Source organism: Myotis lucifugus, unplaced genomic scaffold (genome assembly GCF_000147115.1).
Source record: "Myotis lucifugus unplaced genomic scaffold, Myoluc2.0 scaffold_145, whole genome shotgun sequence".
Taxonomy (NCBI): Eukaryota; Metazoa; Chordata; class Mammalia; order Chiroptera; family Vespertilionidae; genus Myotis; species Myotis lucifugus.
The window spans coordinates 1,520,764-1,542,103 of NW_005871193.1; the positions used below are offsets into that span (position 1 = coordinate 1,520,764).

Genomic DNA, 21,340 nt, shown 5'->3' on the forward strand with positions numbered 1-21,340 from the left:
GTAAAATGCCACTCACTAATTTCCCCAGGAAGAGAAGGAGTCCATAGTTGCCAAATGGGATCTGCGATTGTGTTGCGTTCTGTCAGGCGGCTGTGCTCAGGTGCTGAGTTCAGTTGGGGGTGCTTATCTGTGGGAGCCAGAAGGACCTGCATGCCCATAGTAAGTGACATTTACGTAGTGATGAGGTGGCCAAGCAGATAGGCCTAGCAAGCAGAAAGAATACTCGGGTCAAGGTTTTCCAGAGGAAAGATTTTTGAGCCACCAGCAATTAAATAGAATAGGATTTCCTTCCATGCCTTAAAATCATCAGGAAATATTACAGTAAGGGAGGTCCCAAGTGTTGTGGAACAAACATAATTACAGTGACCTCATATTTGCTTAGCATTTTGTGCTTTGAAATGAGTTCACATGTATGATCTCATATGACCTTAAAAATCTTGCTCGGTAAGTAGGGCAGAAATTATTAACCCCATTTAACAGATGGGAAAAGTGAAGCATTAGGTAGGCTAAGTTGTTTGTCCACAGTTAACAGGGGCAGAATCAGAAATTAGATGCAGATTTTTAAAAACTCTTTTTTAATTTTTAATATATTTTTATTGATTTCAGAGAGGAAGGGAGAGGGAGAGATAGAAACATCAATGATGAAAGAGAATCATTGATTGGCTGCCTCCTGCACGCAACCCGGGCATGTGCCCTTGACCAGAATTGAACCCAGAACCCTTCAGTCCACAGGCCGATGTTCTATCTCAGGGGTTCTCAAACTACGGCCCGCGGGCCACATGCAAATACAAATATTGTATTTGTTCCCGTTTTGTTTTTTTACTTCAAAATAAGATATGTGCAGTGTGCATAGGAATTAGTTCATAGTTTTTTTTTTTAAACTATAGTCCAGCCCTCCAACGGTCTGAGGGACAGTGAACTGGCCCCCTGTTTAAAAAGTTTGAGGACCCCTGTTCTATCTACTGAGCCAAACCAGCTAGGGTGATTTTTTTTCTTTTAATATATTTTTTATTGATTTTTTTACAGAGAGGAAGGGAGAGGGATAGAGAGTTAGAAACATCGATGATAGAGAAACATCGACCAGCTGCCTCCTGCACACCTCCTACTGGGGATGTGCCCGCAACCAAGGTACATGCCCTTGACCAGAATCGAACCTGGGACCCTTCAGTCCGCAGGCCGACGCTCTATCCACTGAGCCAAACTGGTTTGGCTTTTTTTTCTTTTTAAACTAGTTTATTGAGATGTAATTTATATACTATAAAATGCAGCCATTTTAAAACATAATTCAATGAGTTTTGACAAATGTACACATTTGTGTAACCACATTCATAATCAATATATTGACTATTTCTATATCCCCAAAAGTTCCCTCATTAATTAATTACATTAATCAATCTCTCCTCTTGTCCAAAGTCTTTGATGTCTAATGATGTCCAATGCTCTTTTCAGTATCCCACGCTCAGATTGGATAGCCTTTTCAGCTATATCCTTCTGGGGAGAATACTGGCTGGCAATGTTGAGTTATGAGAGTGAATGGGAAGCCAGTGGTTGGCTACTACACTGTAATTCCTGCCTTCCCTTCTTTTATCAGCTCCAGGCTATGGAAAGATAATGTGGGTTGTCCTTCCCAGAAGAGCTGGAAAAACAGGAGTCACTTGTCTGAACTGGCTTCCCCAGAGTCTGCAAGGGGCTGGAGGAGATGATGGGGGTGGAGGAGACAGCCTCCAGAGCAGCCGTTGCCAGCCGGTGGTCCGTGGACCACTGGTGGTCCGTGAGGTCTGAAAGGTTGGCGACCGCTGCTCTAGAGGATGCCCTACTCCTGTACAGTCTGCTCAGCTTCTTCCTTGGTAACCAGCTCTTTGCTGCTTAGTTGCAGCTCCCCAAGGCCTTAAGTAGTTCAAATCCCATATCTGATGAATGAGTCCCAAAGGTATTGAAGATCCCAGCTCTGAAAAATGAGCAAGCCCTGAATTTCATAGCTATGTAGGGCAGTTCCTGCGTAGAATCTTCCCTTAGCACCTGAGTTAGGTTTTGAGGAGAGACACTTCCCAATACGCTCTTCCCATGTCCTGGATTTTGACCAGATTGTTTGGCACATTACAGAGGGTCTAGGTGTTTGGCCAGTGCTGGGCCTTAACTGCTCCCTGGAGTGGCTGTGTGGCATCCAGCAAGAAAGGGGGGAAGGGCGGGGAGCCTACCCCTTTTCATTGCTGGCTTTGTCTCCCAGACCAGCAAAATAGGAGATGGTGCCATTACTGAGCCCTCAAAGTTGCCACAAGAGGTAACCTAGAATGCTTTTCAAGGTGACATTGCTTCCATTTAAACACCCAATTTGGGGGCAGTATGTGTGTTATTAGCAATGATGATAAGCCCTTCCTGTCATATGCTTTGGTCTGTGTAAGTTTATAGAGCCCTTTTATATCCATTATCTCCTTGTTCTTAGTAAGTCTGGTACCTTCTATTAGGGTAAAAGCCCCATCTCATCTGACCTAGGACAGCTGAAAGGACAGAATAGACTCAGATTTCTCCTCTGTAAAGGGTCATCTTAAATGTGGGGCCCTACAATATTGATTTTCTTCTAGTTATCTTTGCAAATTTCTCTGGCTTTGCTGAAGGGGGAAAAATCACCAGGCTGCATGCCTGAGGTTCAGGTTTCTCCCTAGCTGGCAGCCCCAGCTAGAAAAAATTCTTTTTTAAAGAATTAAGCCTCAGGCACTGGTTTTGCCTTGCATTTCCTTATGTCTTATGTCTGTCTCTCAACAGCTGGTAGCCATCCCTTGCCTCTATCTTTAGTTTGCTGCCTATCTCAGCTTAGTGAATCCTTGGTGTTGACTCCTTGACCTGGCTGCCTTCCTCTTTCCCCCTATGGGGACCTCTTGCACTGTGGGGTCTTAGAAAACAGTGGGCTTCCTGTGTTTTGTCTACCAGTAAAGCCGGGTACCCGAAGGCCCATGTGATAAGGCCACGTGGCTGACTCCAGTGTGCCGTGGGAAGATACGGTGTTAGGAACAAAGACTTAGTTGAAAGCCCCAAGTGTGTATTTGAAGTGGTTGTACAGAGATGGGGTCAAAGGGTACGTATGTCTGCAGAGAGAGGAGCAAATCCAGTTTTGCAGGGGTAGGTGTAAGCATTGTAGGCCCTAGTAATGCTTCTCTTGCATTTCTTATTGGAATTAGGTTTTTAAAGGTCCATAAAGGTTTCATTCCTCTTTATGCCCCAAGAGAGCTTTCCATAGCAATGAAAGAGATGCAGAAAATAGGTAGGATTACAGATGGCCCAAGGGGGTTGCAAAGAAAACAAAAACAACAAAAAAAGAGTGTATTTTAAAGGAAAACTTTTTGGAGGTAATCCATGGGTGCTGCTGGTCACCTGGGGAGATCTTGGACTTATTTGGCAATTCCTGTCTTCCTTTGGGCTTCATGGAGACAGACGCTCGTTTGGGAGCTAGGGAGGAGAATAATACCCTCCCCAAGGACCTTGTGGCTGAGCTCCCAGTCCCCAAGACCAGCAGCTGGGAACCAGATTGGCTCAGCTCTCCCCAAAGAGCTCAGAGCTGTGTGGTTATTTCCTGTCTTTTCCCCCTCACATTTTCCTCTTGGCAGCTCGAGTCTTCCCTTTCCACCGGAAGTCTCAGCTGCCTAGCCCACAGCTTTACCTGGGCCCAGCTGCAGGCCGCCTCCTTCCTTTTTTCCTTGTCAGTTTCAGCATTTCTGATTCGTAGACTCCCTCCGAGGAAGGAAGGGTTTTGTTCTGTAACCCGCCTCTTGAAAGGGCTGCACCCTAGTAAGACAGGTGGCTGCCTGGCCTATTTTTAACTGTCTCCAGGGAAGAAGATTCCACAACCTATTTTGAAACCTGTCCACTGATTGACAGCTAGTTCTCAAAGTAGGAATTTCTCGCTGACATCTGACTTCAAATTCAACAGCTGTAATTGAAGCTCATTTCCTTTTATTCCTTTGGAAGGAGACGGATCCTTGAGGTCACCTTAGCCTACCCTGAATACAGAAAATGAGACCGACCGGTTTCCTGAGTCCAAATTGAAATGGAAAATAGCTCCTCATTCTCTCATTGAGGACCCCATCAGTTTGGGGATCTGCCTTTAAAAGTACACATTTGGGTGCCATTCTGTGACAATCAATTTAAATTTCTAGGGGAAAAACAAGTGATACTGTACTGGAGTTGGAATTGAAGATGTGGAATGCAAGGCATTAACTGCCTTTCTCTATTTTATTTCTAGTGAGAAAGTTAAATGATGCTTATAGAATTACTTTGCCTCTGTTGGCAGAGAGAGTAAAAATAAACTCAGCTCTCAATATACAAAGGCTTCCCCAGTTCTTTTTCCTCCTCTCATACCAGTGCCTCATCTTTGAAGAAGGGTTGGTATTTTTCTCTCCTCCATCAATGGGATCCTCTATATGTTAAGTATCTCTTTTAAGAATATTGTCGGAGGACTGAAATTTTGCTGAAGCCTGCCTCTTTACTTGGCTTTCTGCTGCTGCGGCAGACTTCTCTTCACATGAGGCCCTGCGCTACCTCCCTTGACAGATTGCATCTTGATGGCATAAAGCTCCGGTGGGAAACTAATGATGTCAGTTCCGTTTCAGTGCCTTGTTATAGGACAGAAATCCAGCGTTCTGTGCAAATAAGCAGATGCATAGTAGATTGACTATCAAGGGAAGGGATTTCATGCCTGGATAGTTGGTACTTGTGCCTTTTCTCAATAAAACTTCACCTGAGATGTTTTCTCCTTGCTCAGATGGCATCACATGCGGGTTGGAACATCAGATCCTTGAATCAACTGATGGGCCATGTCCAGTTCTGTCCCAAGCTGAGGTACCTCATCTCTTGGTCCATGCTTCAGGCTATGAGTAGTCAGTGTGTGCCGCCCACACTTTTAGGAATTAGCATCTTGGTCTCTCCAGCTGTGGCTAAAATTTAGTAATCCACTCACACTTTGTTTGTGGGAGAGGTATTTAACAGGTCTGTTTTATAACATCCCAACTTTCTCTGCTATCTAGTTAGATTGGACCAAGGAAATATAAACTCTTTTTGCTATCAGCCTAAGAGAAACAGGCAGGTATAGTGGGGACACCTTCTTATCTGGGGCTGTTGAACTAGTAGTTAAATTCAAAAGTCAGTTAAACCAGAGAATGTAAAAAAAAAAAAATACAGCACCTAAGCATTTTATTTTAACTTAAAAATATATAAATGTACATATATTCATAAATCTTTTGATGTGAGCCAGAGCTTTTTCTTAGAGTGTGGGTCTTCTGAGTCTGTTGACCTGTTTCATAAACTACACCCTTAATACATCATCTGTAATTTCTAGGTTCAAGTCCTTTAAATGAAATGATTTATTAAATACATTGAGAGAGCACTGCCTGTGTATGATTCTCTTCTTTTTTGCCTCCACTGCTTGTTATTTTATCTTAGCACGTGTAGTCATAATTTCTCTATTAGACAATGAGCTTTGGGAGGACAGGACCTGTGTTTTATTTATCTGTGATCTCTAGTGCCAGATATAGTGCCTGGCCCATGGTCGTTACTCAAAAATGTGAATTAGCTATATGTGTATATGAATGTGTCTTATTGATTATATGTTTGTGTGTATATACTTACACATACTTAGTGCAGTGCTATACACACAGTTGGTGCCTGACGGCTTTCTGAATAAATGGATCTGTGTGTGTAGCACTGCACATAATCCAAATCAGAACTTTTAGAATATCTATTATTTAGGATTTTGTTGTTGTAGTAGTTTCTTCTGTTTGCGTGGGAAACTGAAAATTGACTGTGGAGTGTTTATACTTGGGTTTGAATGATATGTCTTTTAGGGAGATGCTTTCCCAATAGTAACTAATATTTGTTGAGTACTTACTATGTGCCAGGCATTGTGCTAAGTGTTTATTTCAGTTAATTTCCACAACCCCCAGTAGTTGTATTCTTCTTCTTACTTACAAATGAAGACTCTGGGGGCCAGCAAAGATATGGGAGAAGGCCTAATCTGTAACAGTTTAGTAATGAGTTCAGTTTGTTTTCAGAGTGCTGCTTCTTTTAGGGGTTGTGGGTCCCTCCAGGTGGGTGAAAGGAACCCTTGAATCTAAAGAGACTGCCTAGAGCAGCGGTTCTCAACCTGTGGGTTGCGACCCCTTTGGGGGTCGAACGTCCCTTTCACAGGGGTCGCCTAAGACCAACGGAAAACACACATATAATTACATATTGTTTTTGTGATTACTCACTCTGCTTTAATTATGTTCAATTTGTAACAATGAAATTGGGGGTCACCACAACATGAGGAACTGTATTAAAGAGTCGCGGCATTAGGAAGGTTGAGAACCACTGGCCTAGAGGGAGAAACGGGTATTTGCGTTTGGCTTTCTGGGAACCAGCGTAGGCACTCTTTTGACTCTAGAGAATAAAAAGGATCCTTGTGGCTTGGCGTTTCTCAGTGTTTGAATAGCTTCTGGCAGGTGGTAAGGTAAGGGCAAAGGGGCAGTGAAAACAAGCTACTGTGGGATACTAGATCCTGCTGTCACTTTGCTCCCCAGCCTCTCACTTGCTGAGGGCCCTTCTGAACTCCTCTTGCTCTGGTGCCTGGATGTGTGTGAACAAGCTGCCTGCAAATGCCAATACAAACAGCAGTGTGGGTCTCGGGCTGGGCTGGGAGCTGGGCAGAGGGCGTAAGCCTCCATTTTGGAGCAGTGAAAATGGAGATAATTTTTCTAGCTACTGGCATGAGATTGATTCTGAGCTGAATTTAAGAGAGAATTACGGTCTTATGTCCCTCCACAGTTTTAGGACCCAGCAGCTACCACAAACATCATCTTTACAAAGACATTCACAGACAGAAATGAATCTAAAGAAGTACTAGTCTGTGTGCCTCTTGATCAGGAGGGTGAGAACAGCAACAATAGTGACAAACGAAAAACCCGTAATCACCCACAGGCTGGCAAACAGAATTTCTTTGCAAGGCTGAGTCGGAATGTCTGACTTTTTTTGTAGGCTGGAAGGAGACAGCATTTGGAGGCCACCTTCACTGTTCCTCCCTTTCAAAAGAAAAGCAGTAGTGCCCTAGCTGGTTTGGCTCAGTGGATAGAGCGTTGGCCTGCGGACTGAAGGGTCCCAGGTTCGATTCAGGTCAAGGGCACATGCCTGTGTTGCGGGCTCAATCCCCAGTAGGGGGTGTATAGGAGGCAGCCGATCAATGATTCTCTCTCATCATTGATGTTTCTATCTCTCCCTCTCCTTTCCTCTCTGAAATCAATAAAAATATTTTAAAAGAAAATATTTGTGGTTAATTTGTGGTTAATTTGTGGTTGTCTTTAAATTAATATAAAGATACCCTGCCTGTACGTTAGATGAAAGGATCCTTGATGTACTTTTCAGCCGAAGGGATTTTATGCTGGTGTGTGGCCATTTTTTCCTGCTTGTCTGCAGCAGTTACATTTTTGACAGATGTTTTGACAAGAGTGTAGATTTTCATCGAGGAGGGTGATTTTATTTATTAGCAGGCTGGTTTGATGTGAAAATGAATTCTCTGAATCCTTCTTGGATTACTTTATGTTCCGTGAAAAGAAAGACAGTGACTGGTCTTGTCAGTCTTTGGGTTTTATTCTGAGCTGGATACAGTTGGCCAACTCAGGAATTCTAGAGCAGGGAGAGAATTTTGCAGTGATGTGGATCATGTCTATGGACGTGTGCTGCACCCATTGTGGGGGAAGGCTCCTTCAGTTTGTCCTCAAACTCACAGAGCTGGCTCCCTGCAATGCCAGCATGCTAACCATGCAGGCCGGCAGAAATTGGTCATGACTAGACCATATCTAGATGTCACTCTTCTTGAGTTTCATATATGGTTTCTGTGTCCCTGAGACAGACTGAAGTCTGTCTGTCTCACAAAACCACTGGTCTTAACCCCTCCCTTCCCCCCAAAACATGACCCTCACATAGAACCTTGTGAAGTAGATATGATTATCCCTGTTTTACAGACAAGAGCCTGCGCTCAGAGAAATTACATAACATGCCCAAGGTTACATAGAACCTAGGAACAGAGATCCAGGTTCAAAAGTCAAACTTAGAATCTCTGCTTTTCCCACAGGGCTTCTAACCTTGACTTTAACCCTTTGCCATTGATGTTGCCTCTTGCATTCCTTGGAAAATGGACTGAAATGGTTTTGAGAGAGAAAAAGAGAGAGAGTCCTAACTGTGAGCATCCAGTTAGGTGCTATGGAGAACCCTCACTGTCAAATGGGAGCAGCCAGCTGTTACGCTGTTATTTATGCTGACAGTCTTCCTCCTCCTCCTCTGCTGGTGGCCACTGGGCAGAAATAGGGATGCTGCATGGAGGAGAGGAGCTAAGTGTGGCTTCCTGTGATTTACATAATAAAATAAGAATCTCTGCAATGGCCCTTTTCTGTCTGCTGGTGGCCGTGATGGAGTAGGCCTCCGTGGGGACAGCCTCACTTAAGGACCTCCCCTGGGTCATCGGGCGCACAAAGGGTCTTAGAGTCAAATGTGCAGTTAAATTGATGAGATCAATTCATTAGGTTAAAGATTTCCACTACTTCCAAAGCAGTAATGTGCTCGGGCCAGTCTTTCCCCTTTAGAAGCTGACGTATAGATCAAAGATTTTATGTCAGAACAAGATCTATGCCCTTTTCCAGAGCTCTGATTATTTGAAGAGGGAGAAAGACTTCTTGAGCTGACATCAAAATACTAGTAATCAACTTTGAAAGATGAGTTTTTTTGAGGCTCATTTTCAACTGGCTGTTTCTTTTAGAAATGATTGCTCTTTATGTTTAAAAGGTGGCTTTTTTAAGTCTAGGAGGGGTTTTACAGACATTGTGTGTGTTTGTGTGTGTGTGTTTTACCTCTTCCAGCACCAACCACCTGGCAGCCAGCCTGATCTCTTCCCTTATCTTGATCCTTTTTCAACATTTAATTACCTATTTGGTGCCCATATGAATTAGATTTTTGGGGGCTTTTTATGAACTTATAAAAGGCATCCCAGCCCCCATAGGAAATAATGTCCCCCCTCTCTCTCCCACCACCAGTAGAGTAGACATTTCTTTTTAAAAGACAAATGGAAAGTGGTTTGGTATGGGTTTGTCCCCTCTGGTTTAGTTCACAAAATACCTTCATTTCCTTTGTTTTTGATGATGTAAAGTAAGAAAAATCAATTGAAATAAAAATATGTTAAATTGAGAAAGAAAAAGATGCTACTACACTCTCAGCGAGAGGCAGATTTTAGTCTGTAATTTCAGACTCATTTTGATTATAAAGTGTAGCGCCATCCCCCACCCCCTTCTGCTTTTCTTTCTAGTTCTGTAATCAGAAGTCTGCTATTCTTTCTAGTGCTATAATTAGTAGTCTGGTCTAAAATATAAGAAACTTAAAGTTCTTAACAGAACTACTGCTTACTCACCTCAATTTACAGAGAGGCCACTGAACCTCTAAGAGTCATTCAGTCATTCAGCAAACACCACTGAGCACTGACTGTGTGAGAACTGTGCAGGGTGCCAGGGATTCAAAGACAAAGACCGCTGTGTCTGCTGCCAAGTGTGCATCTTCTAATCAGTAAGGCCCCCATACAAAAAGCAGGCATATTCAGTGTGAGAAATGTTGTAATTGAACTACGTACAGAGTTCTGATTTTGTACTTGTGTGTAGAGTAGCAGTTTCCACACTGTGTCACAGTTGTCTGTTCACTTGCTTGTTCCTTAGTGAGCTCTTGAGGGCCAGGGATGAATATGGATGTGGACATGGATATGGAGCAAAGGAATGGAAGGATTTCTACACCAATGCCAGGCCTGCCTTACAAGGTGTTCCATAGGTTTTAACCTTCCTGCAAAATGTTTTAATTACTGAAGACTAATAGGAAGTGATCTTGAGGTAGAGCCACCTGGGAAATAATGGAATTTGGCTTCTTGCTCATTAGCAAAATGCCCAATTTGCTTAGGATTCTATTGCATTAAATCACATGAAATTGCCATTTTATAGGTGATTTCACATGGTTCCACCTAATAAAATGAGACCCATTTTATCACTTTCCGGTGTTCTTTAGGTTTAGAACATGCACAGAGATGAGGTTTTGAGCATTCTAAACATATTGCCACCAAGTTACTATCTCTAAGTGTGAGTCTCTGTTTGGAGCTTCGGAGAGGAAGCTTGAGCCCCAACTATTCCTGTGACACTCAGCTCTGGAGTGAAATTCCTGCAGGGCAGTGCCTTTCTGTAGACTGGACAGGGAGTAAAACTGCTGCTCTGTGTCCATTTAAAAATATTTTCATTTACCTTGGAAAACATACAAGAACAGGGTTTCATGCATACATAAGGGAAAACAGTACGTGAAAAGGATGTGTACACAGCGGCATGAATGGGGTGCTATTCTTAGCTGGGAGGCTAACCTAGAGAAGAACAGGAACAAGATGCTTCTGAATGTAGACTCTGGCTACCCCAGGCTAGAGCCAAGAGGCTTCGAGTCATAGCGAAACTCATCACAGCTGCTGGTGTCCTCCACCTTCCTCTTTCCATAGAAAATTTACATTTGTGTGTCTCAGACTGAGGTAGGCACTGTCTCTCTCTTCTAAGGGATCTGGAGAGAAAGAGTAGGTGAAAGCCGAGAAGTAGACTTTGTACCTGTTCTCTCATTTTGGGTGGTTTGGGGGGGCGGGGGGGGAGAAAGGGATGTGTCTTGGCTGAGTGGGCTAAACCTTCTTCAGCAATTTTAGTGTTCTTTGGTTTGTTCAGTCTTTCTCCTTGGAGTTAAACCTGATTTGCCTTTGAAAGTTGAAGACTAGGAATGTGCCTGATGTGTATTATAGCCACAGTGGAGTGCTGGCCATTTTCTAGTTCGGTGACTACTGATTGATTTAAATGTATGTATCAATGTCTGGAAGTTGGACTGATGACCCAGCTTTCCTGATGGTGTGATTTATTGGAAAGAGTATTTTCCCACAGGATTAAGATGGTGATGGTATTAGACAAGATCTGTGTTTTCAATGTCACTATCAGTGAATGATCTTTATTATGAACTTACTTAGACTGGGTACAGAAAGGCAATATATATCTATTCCCCACCTTATATTATCTAATATTGACAATGACTACAAGTCAACATTTAAAAGGGCATTCCTCCAATTAGAACCTGACATGATAGGATTTCTTAAAGGAGGACCTGAAATTATGGCATTACCTCCAAGCAGACTCTCTGAAAAGGATCAGGCCTGTGTACAAACCATTCTACTTCCTTATTTCTCTAAGTGGGGGGGAAAATCTCATTTTTTTTCTTTTTTACTTACTCAGACACCAAGTCAATTCAACCATCTCAAAAGATATAGCCAAGGCTCTTCTTAGAAGAAAGGAAAATTTTCCTTAAGAGTAGTGCACAGGAACCTCAGAGTCTCCTTTCACCTCTCTCCTGATTTGATTAAGGTTTTTGTGAAATGAGTGTAGGGGAAATACTGGCTGTAGATAGCTATTAATCTGGGTAATAGCATCTTCCTGTTCATGGTGACAATATGCTTTGCCTGTGAGATCCCCATATTTTCCAGTTGTCATGCTATATCACTGCTGCAAGATAAGTCTCCTTAGATAAGACAATTGCCAGAGAGCTGTCTTCATCTGATGGGGAGGAGGAAGAGAGAGAAAACAGTTCTTGTCAGCTTCTTCATGGATGAACCATGTCCGAACCAGGCCCCGGAGACCTGACTTGGAAAAGCATGTAGGTTACTGTGAAGAGCCCAGTAGATCCAGTGGATCCATAGACCTTACCATCTGAGTGCTGAGTATCAGTGAGCCTTCAGGTAGAATCATTTTCAAGGAATTATGAGAATACTAGAGGCCCGGTGCACAAAATTCGTGCACTGGAGGAGGGGGGTGTCCCTTAGCCCAGCCTGCACCCTCTCCAATCTGGGACCCCTCGGGGGATGTCCGACTGCTGGTTTAGGCCCAATCTCACAGGGATCGGGCCTAAACCGGCATTTGGACATCCCTCTCACAATCCGGGACTGCTGGCTCCTAACTGCTCGCCTGCCTGCCTGATTGCCCCTAACCGCTTCTGCCTGCCAGCCTGATCACCCCCCAACTGCCCTCCCCTGCAGGCCTGATCACCCCCCAACTGCCCTCCCCTGCAGGCCTGATCACCGCCCAACTGCCCTCCCCTGCTGGCCCAGTCACCCCCAACTGCCCTCCCTTGCCGGCCTGGTTGCCCCTAACTGCCCTCCCCTGCCAGCCATCTTTGACCACATGGGGGTGGCCATCTTGTGTGAGGGCATGATGGTCAATTTGCATATTACCGCTTTCTTATATAGGATACCCAGCTTGGTTTGAACCATGTCACATTTACTTTTGCTGGCTTATGTTTGCTATTGAATTCTCCTGTGTGATACCCCCCTCCCCCAAACGTTGTTGATGATTTACGTGACACCAAAGATACCAATGAAGGTAACTTTCTTTAAGAGCCATGGAAGCAGGACGACTAGAGAATTGATCTTGCCCCCCAGTTGGACAAATCGTGATCAGTTCTGTTGAATAGGGGAAAGCCTGGATTTATCACTTTGGATGTGTTCTGAGAAATTTGGAGTTTGACTTTAGGTATGTAGCAGGTAGGCTGGGCAAAGAAGTGACTCTACAAAATAAAATCTTCATATTGATGCAGTATCAACGAACTAGGTTTTTGGTTTAGTGATGGCAAGGTGCTGGATCAGTCTTCTCTGCAGAATATATGAAGCCAGCTAAAGTGAAGGATGTTGGGACAGGAAAAATGATGAGATGAGTCTTCTCAGAGGCTGAAGGTCTCCTGGTCTTTTGTAAAGGTTCCTTTGATGTGGAATTCATCTGTTTTGCCTAGCTAATTGGAATTACGGTCTGATTTCTGTCCTTAAGGACATTGTTATTGGCCTTGGACTACTTCATTCTCTTTGCTCACCAAACTGATGACATCAGTAATAAGCATGAGATGTAATGTGTGGAGTATGGTTTTGGATTATAGGTTCCTTGGGTTTTTAAGTTAGCAGAGAAAAACCAAGAGAGGCAGAATGGTGTAACCACAAACAAACAAAACCCCAAACAAGCTGTAGTGCCAGAGACCTGTGTTTAGATCCTGGGTGTGCCACATATAAGCTGCATCACTTTGAGTCAGTTGCCTAATTTCCTAGAACCCGAGTGTTCTCATTGTAAAATGTGAGCAAAATAACTGGCTACCTTATGGGGAGGTAGTGAGGTTGGAGTGAGTGAGGTGAAATGCTTAGTAGGGCCAGCATGTGGAAGTACACAGCTTCAGTCATTTCAGTTATTAGTAATGGACTTAGTAGTGTACACATCTGTCCCTCCATGCTTCCCTCTTTTCCACTTGTGAAATGAACTTGACATTCTTTACTCAGTGGTTAAAAGGGAGCCAAGTGAGATATCTTGAGCGTGTGAGGATGGATCCTGAGACCCTAAGCGGGGCTCTGCAAGTTGCACTGTATTTATAAATTGTAGAACCATATTACAAACACATCCTGCCCATTTCCCCTTCTTGCTCTCCCATTCAGAGTGGGGCTCGCTGGCCTTGTGTTTTAAATAGTCCTCAGATGGTAACTTGGAAAGTAGATGAACACAATCCCTGTGAGTCCATTTACTCTGTGCTTGGGAGTTCTATTCTTAGACCACAATTGCCGGAATATAAAGCCATGACCTGACATCCCACCGGAGCCATGTGTGCCTGGTAATGGATTTCTTTGGGAAGCTGGGACAAAGGACTGGGTCTGCTTCTGTCATTGAAGTAAGCCAGGTATGGGGCTGTCCATTAAAAGCAGTGTCCTCCCAATTGTCTGGAATTTATGAGCCTTGCTTACCTGGGACATCCCACATTATAATTGTAATTAAAGTCCAGTTTGTTTACTCTGCTCCAAGGGAGGGACTATAGGAGAAAAAAAGGCAGATAAGATATTTATGGTGAACCCTTTCCTGTTGCATTCTTCTCTAGATCTGAAATTAAAGGGTTAATAGTACTTGCTATTTATTCAGCAGAGCCCCAGGAGGGAGGAGGGCTCTAGCATTTATTTTGCTCCTATGAGCCCAGGGCTGTGCCTGCAGCATTTAACATGTTATTTCATTTAATCCTCACTATTGTTCACCCCATAATATAGAGATTGAAATTGAGGGTCAGGATTTGCCCAGGGGTTCATGATCATGGGCCTTATACTTCTTCATACTTACACACCCTCTCCTAATAGGTAGACAATTATGTGGTCATGTCAGTGAAGTTACTGGTGATTTAAAAGCATCACTAAATGTTTATTAAACACCTGAATATAGTTATTATATATGTGAGGTTGAGTCACACCTCGGACTCCTGACATTATCTGCAAAGAGGCTGGCCCTGACCCTGAGTTTGGCATTTTATGCAATATTTTGGTTGCCCAACTCTGGAGTCATGATGTTGGGAGCCTCCATAAGTGAGGGTGTTTCTAAGAACAGCCTGACCCTTAATTATCTTACTAACAACATTGTCCTCTGTCCTCTGTTTGTGGAGTGCCTTCTCAAGGAATCCCCCAAAGCTTCAAGAGACATGATCTTAGCTTCTTAACATCCTTGTTAAGATAGGAGGGGGCTGAAGTCATTTGCTGTCCTTTATAGCAAGTGGGAGACTCAGGTACAGATGGGAGACAGAGGCATAGAAGTTAAGTAATTAGACCAAGGGCACATCAAATGATTTCCAATTCAGCTGACAAATCCGTCTAGGACATGTTGCAGCTTTCTTTACAATGTAATTTGCTTTCAACTACTTTGCATGTCTAATTTTCTTTCTTCCTTTTCTATTTTGTTTTCACACCTACTGCCTAATTAATGTTGGGTTTTAATTTAGCCTTTCAAGATGATCAACGACTTAACTAAGAAAATTGCTAGCAGAATGTGATTCAAAACACACCTTTGTCATTATTTCTCTCTGATGCTGAATTTTCTGTTCCTGTATTTTGCACATTGTCAGTCTCTGTGGGTTAAGAACCTTAGGAATCTCAAGGGTCACCTTGACAAAGAAGCTTCTGTAGTTGGGAATTTGTCACCTTTTTTAGAGCAGTGTTGTTGGGCAAAAAAAAAAAATCTAGAAATTTCTGTCCTTAGCTTCAAGAGAGGAAGGGGAGCACATTCAAGGATAGCCTATTGGCTTGTCCTTAATATAGATTGGGCTTGTGCTGAAATAATATTATTATTCATAATCATACCTTTTCAGTTACCCGTGATTCATTATTAAATAAAACATGAACTTTTTCATGAAATGTCTCTCCCTATATTTTAGGTGGGAGGTGCTGAGGTGGTGTGAGGGCTGGTGATTGGCATAGGGCCACTTAGGTAAATGGCCAACTTGTTCAGATTCTCAGTTTTATTATGTGAAGTTTTTGGTCATCTTCACTACTCACTACTGTGAAGTGAGTTAAAAAAGGAGGACTTTTTAAAATTTTTTTAAAATATATTTTATTGATTTTTTTTTACAGAGAGGAAGGGAGAGGGATAGAGAGTTAGAAACATCGATGAGAGAGAAACATCGATCAGCTGCCTCCTGCACACTCCATACTCGGGATGTGCCTGCAACCAAGGTACATGCCCTTGACTGGACTCAAACCTGGGACCCTTGAGTCCGAAGGCTGATGCTCTATCCACTGAGCCAAACCGGTTAGGGCAAAAAAGGAGAACTTTTTACCAAAAGAGATAGATTCACCTAGGGGAGGAGGATTCATTATTAGTAAAATATTAGAAGCCTGGTGCATGAAAATTCATGAACGGGTAGGGTCTCTAGGCCTGGCCGGTGATCAGGGCCAAATGCGGTTTTCCTGCTGCCAGCTGGGGCCTTCCTTCGTTCCGCGCCGCCCCCTGGTGGTCAGTGCACGTCATAGTGAGCGAGCGACCGAACTCCCAGTCAAATTCCTAGGGCACAATTTGCATATTAGGCTTTTATAGATAGATAGATAGATAGATAGATAGATAGATAGATAGATAGATAGATAGATGTCTAGTACCAAATACCTTTTGTCTCCTGAAGACCCGTCAAGCTGTAGATCTTCTGGCTTCATGATATATTCAGTTCCACATTTTTCATTTAACACTTTCTATATACCTATTACATGTCAGGTACTGTGTTGGACATTAGATGACAGAGATGATCAAACTCTTAAATCCTAAGCTCTCACAGTGAATGTTGGAATTTAGTGCCATTTAGCTTCATTACATTCTGTAGCAGTTCCAAGATTTTCTGAGATCCTGACCCCCAGTGCCCTGTTGACTGTACTTCAGAGTACGTCCCAGACTCTGACCATCCTTCTTCATCCCCCACTGGTTATACCTGGCCCAGCTGCCATCATGTCTCACCTGGATTGTCTCAGCATCCTCCTAACTAGTTTGCTTGCTTCCACTCTTGCCTCCTTCAGTCTACGCTCAACATAACAGCTAGAGCTTCTCTTTAAAATGGGATTCAGATCATGTTACTCCTCTGTTAAAACTCACCAGTGGTTTTCCATTCCCTACATGATCGGGCCCCTACTGCCTATCTGACCTTGCCTTCTACTCCTCGTGCCCGCTTCTTCCCCCCTTCATCAGCGTTGGCTCATGTGTTTCCTTTAACAAGACAGGGGTACCAGACACAGTCCTGTCTTAGGACCCTGCTTTTCCCTCTGCCTGGCACATTCTTCCCCCAGTATCAGCATGCCTCAGGTTTCTGCTCATAAGTCACCTCATCAGCAGGTCCTTCCTGACTATTCCCTATAAAGTGTACCCCCCACTGTGTACTTTCTATTTGATTAATGTCTGATTTCTCCTCTTCTCTCACTAGAATAAATACTCCATGAGGGAAGTGATTTTGCTTGTTTTGTTTACTGCCATATCCTTAAGGCCTGGAAGGTGCTCATTAAATAGTTGTTGGTTGAACGAGTGGATCAGCCTATTACTGAATCACTCAGTGAGCGTCCTCCGTAGAAGGGGCCTCTTGGACCAGTGGTGCTTATCTCTCTGATGGCTGGTGTGGGAGGATGTGGTCAGATTATCTGTCTGTGTCGAATAGAGTTGTTCTTAGCATAGTCCTATCTGGCTCCTGTTGTGTTTAAGCACAGTTTTTACCTTCTTAGTATCACTTTTCAGTCATAAAGTCAGAGAATGTTAAGATTGGGAGAGATTTGGGAGACCATTAGGCCATTTTTTCTTTCTGATGTGAGAATAAGAGTCTAGAGAAAGTAGGTACATGACCCAGAGTCATAAAGCTGGTTAGGGTCAATCTGAAATCAGGCCTCTGACATCTGATTCTATAGTCTTTGCTGCATCTAGTCTCCTCTGTATGAAAGGTTCACAGGCTTTCAGATTTGACAGTTTTTCTCTAGACTCCAAACAGGAGCTTTTATCTTTAAGGACATTCTGGGTTAGTGTAGATGGATGATAGCCCTGTAATATGTGGAAAATCCCAAAGCTTGACCAGTGTGAATGGGAACTACCCCAGATGTGCCAGGAGCACAACAGACACACTCACTCTTCCATTGGCAGGAGATGTGTAGGGTGCAAAGGAAGCAAAAATCAAGACTCTTTGCCGCTCCAGTTGTTTTATTACATGTCACAGTCAGAACGTGTCTTCCATTTAAATTCACAGTTTTTGATGAATGGCCAGACCAGCTGCAAGCCCTCTAGGCCAGAAGCCTTGATCTTGCCAACTGTTCGTTTTCTTGATGGACTTCCTCATTTCAGGCATTTGTGTCTAGCCAGTCCATTGTGGACTTGTCAGAGGGGTGAAGAGCGCTCTCTTGGGATCATCAGATTCTCCCATGCAGCCTGTGTCCTGAAGCTGGCCTGTCTCCATCCTCTTTCTAAGTGCGTGTGGTCTTTTGTTGAGCAGGGTGAAGTGAGAGAGGACTCTTAAAGAGGGAAAGACTCCTCCAGCTTTGCTGCAGCGTGTTGTTTACTGTCTGAGCTGTAATTGGGATGGCAGAAAAAGAGACTTAATTTTACTAATTTCTTGCCATCTGTTTCGTGATATAAGGTGCCCCAATTTGAGTTTTGAAGGTACTTCGATCATACATGGAGAATGTGTTATATTTAATCCCACTCCCTGTGGCCTCTTTGACAGTATTTATTTCAACATACTTCCAGTTTTAGATATGAAATATACTCTGGCAATGCTGATTTCCAGATAGCCATTTTTTGGGTCAAAGGAAGTTTAGTATCCTGAGTACAGTAGCCGTACAACCCAGCGAATGCCATTTTGTTTGGTTTTCAAATTTATTTTAGTTTAATTTTCTGACATTAGGTAGACAAAATAATAAAGACAAGAAAGTATAGGACTGTATCCTAAGACACATAGCAAAATACTGAGACCTAGAATTAGGAACCAGGACTTACTCTATCTGTAGATTATTTCTTTTCAGGCTAGGCTAGTGAAGTTTCTGAGCACCCCTGAATTCTCCCTTTGACATCTTTAGATTTCGTAAGGTTATCTCTTAGCTAGGTATCTGGGTCTTGGGTGAATCTTAGATCTGGGTTACAATCACCCATGGGAGTCCTTGATCTGGAAAAGGTGCAGTTGAGTTCACACAACTAGGTAGGTGAGAGGGGCTCTCTCCCTCAGTTCCTGTACATTTTCTTGCCACAGAGCTAGAGGAGCAACTCACTCTGATGTTTGGTTGTCGGGGATTGTGCTGGGTGCTGACTTAGATTCTGCTCTTCAGCCTGTGGGTCATAAACCAGGAAACGGAATTCTTACCATTTCTTGTTTTCTATGCTGAAAGTTATACTTTGAGATTTGGGCCTGCTTTTTTCCTTTTACTATTCTTCTTCCAGTGGCAGTTTTAAATTGGCTGCCCAGTTAGACAAAAACAAAAGGATATGAACCCAGCCTTAGGAATAAATGTGAGTCTGCGTATTCTTTTCCCAGCTTTTCCTCTTTTGCTATCTTGATAGTATGTCCGTTGTATTTCCTCTCAATCTTTTTTTTTTTTTTGTCTTGTTTCTTTGGCAGACATTATTACTTGTTTTGGAAGAGCAGGTCAAGAGCTGTTTTTAGGATTCTCTTTGGTACAGATGACAGTCTTGGCTAATGGTAACCAGAGCCAGGGAGCTGGGGTCAGCCTGAGTTGGAATCAGTCAAATGAACAAAGCACTGACTCTCCATGGCAGGAATTCAAGTGACCACAAAGTGTTAAACACATCTGGAAAGGGATTCTGACATCATCCTCAGCATCTGTGGGGAATACACACAGCCTGTAGACCCATTCCTTTTTGACCCTAGAAAGATTCTTTCAAGAGTAATGCCCTGAGTGGTTTCTGGCTCGCTCCCCTGCTCATTTATCTTTGAGGAGATGGAAGGAGACAACCTGCCTATGGAGCTCCATGGGTCCCAGAGGCAAATGGATTCTGCATTGGAAAGTGCTGAAGCTCAGAGACTGATTCTTGGGGGACTCCACGGGATCTGCTTTTCCTCTATTCATTGTCCCTACAAAACTTTTCCTGGCAGCCAGCATTGCTGTTCGGATGGGTTGTTCTCTGCTGTTTAAGTTGTTTGGCAGTGGTGTGTCAGGATGCGGGTTTTCTGAATGCTTTCCCAACTGGTTACTTGACTGGTGTGGTTAGGGAGGGGCCCTCTGAACTGCTGAAGGCCTGTCTCCTGCCTGGATACTCACAGCTGGGCAGTGGGGATACATGTCTTTATTCTACTGCCTTTGGTGGTGCTGTGGGTGGCTCTTGAGTTGTGGGTAGGAGTGAGTTTGGGGGAGTGATAGATTTTTTTTGTTTGTTTCTTTTTTTATTGCATTTTTAAATTGAATTTATTGGGGTGACACTGGTTAATAAAATTATACAGGTTTCAGGTACACAATTCTACAACACCTCATCTGTATACTGTATTGTGTGTTTACCATCCCAAGTCTTAATTTTTTTGTTCTTTGGGCGAAATAGTCCAGACTACAGTAATTCGGTGTGACTTTTACCCTTATTCTATGCTAGTCCTTACCACCTTCCTCATGCCTATAATTTTCTCAGCTCCTCTTGGTTGAATTTATATAAGGGCTCCATTTTCAAAACCAGGCCCCTTTTCAGTTCCTGAGCCAATCATGACTAAAAAATAAGTTCTATGAGCAGCCTTAGATCCATCACCTGATAAACCATGCTGCAAACCATACCTGGGGTCTGGGGTTCCAGATCAAGCTCTGGGTACTGTGATGCTTCTGTAACTTAACACTTCTCTGTATCCCACCAGTTGGCTCAGCCCATCAGAGCTAAAACTGCCCCGTATATCCTAATCTCTTTTATAGGCAGAGACCTTGCCTGACTTAAGTTCTGTATTGCTCTTTTTGGAGGCATGGTGGTAGGGAAAGGGCTCAAATATACACGAGAGAAATACATTTACCTAACACCCGGATAAAGCCGTTGTCTCCGTTTTGCCAAATTTGTTTCATCTTCCCCAAAACCTGTAAACATTTACCTTTATACAGGAAAGACTGGATAAATACTTAGTTCCCAAACCAACCCACCTTTTTAAAGCACTTGTTTTGGTTTTGTTTTCTGAATATTATTATAAACTCATACATTTATGATGTTCTTAATGTATTTCAACCCATTGCAGTTATTTATTAACTAGAGGCTCAGTGCACAAAATTCGTGCACTCAGGCTGGTGTGTATGGGGGGTGTCCCTCAGCCTGGCCTGTGCCCTCTTGCAGTCTGGGAGCCCTTGGAGGATGTCCGACTGCCGCAGAGGTGGGAGAGGCTCCCGCCACTACCGCTGCGCTCGCCAGCCATGAACCCAGCTTCTGGCGGAGTGGTGCACCCCCTGTGGGAGCGCACTGACCACCAGGGGGCAGCTCCTGCATTGAACGTCTGCCCCCTGGTGTCAGTGCGCGTCTTAACGACCAGTCACTCTGCTGTTTCGTTGATTTGCATATTAGCCTTTTATTATATAGGATTATTTTGGATGCTCACATTGCCTCATTAGGTCAGTAGGTATCCCTTCAAATTGACTCCCATGTTTTTTGACAGGACCCCATTGAACTTGCATAGCTTCCTTGCTTTCTGGCACACCAAGATGTTCCAGGCTCTGTAATCTGTACCAGATATGGAACCAGGCATTTTTTAGGGGGCCTTGATTCCTTTTAGTAGAGCACACAGTCTGGGCTCTAGGAATGAATTACAGTAGTAGCCCCGTATCCGCAGCTTTGCTTTCTGTGGTTTCAGTTACCCATAGTCAATTACAGTCTGGGAATATTGAATGGCAAGTTATAGAAATAAATAATTCATAAGTTTTAAATTGTGCACCATTCTGAGTAGTGTGATGAAGTTTCATGCCATCCCTTTGTCCAGCATCTCTACGCTGTCTGTGTATGCTGCCTGCCTG

At 43.4% G+C, this 21,340-nt stretch overlaps 1 protein-coding gene across 15 annotated transcripts in view; it reads left to right on the forward strand.

Annotated features, from left to right (window-relative positions):
• Positions 1-21,340, forward strand: part of SRGAP2 (SLIT-ROBO Rho GTPase activating protein 2) — a 239,460-nt gene that overhangs the window by 29,442 nt on the left and 188,678 nt on the right. The window contains exon 1 of one of the 15 annotated variants that reach the window (XM_023758980.1): positions 16,914-16,932. The exons of the other annotated variants lie outside the window; for them this stretch is intronic. The gene's annotated coding sequence lies outside the window, so the exon portion shown is untranslated. Of the gene's footprint in view, positions 1-16,913; positions 16,933-21,340 lie in introns of those variants that run through there. 15 annotated transcript variants of the gene reach the window in all.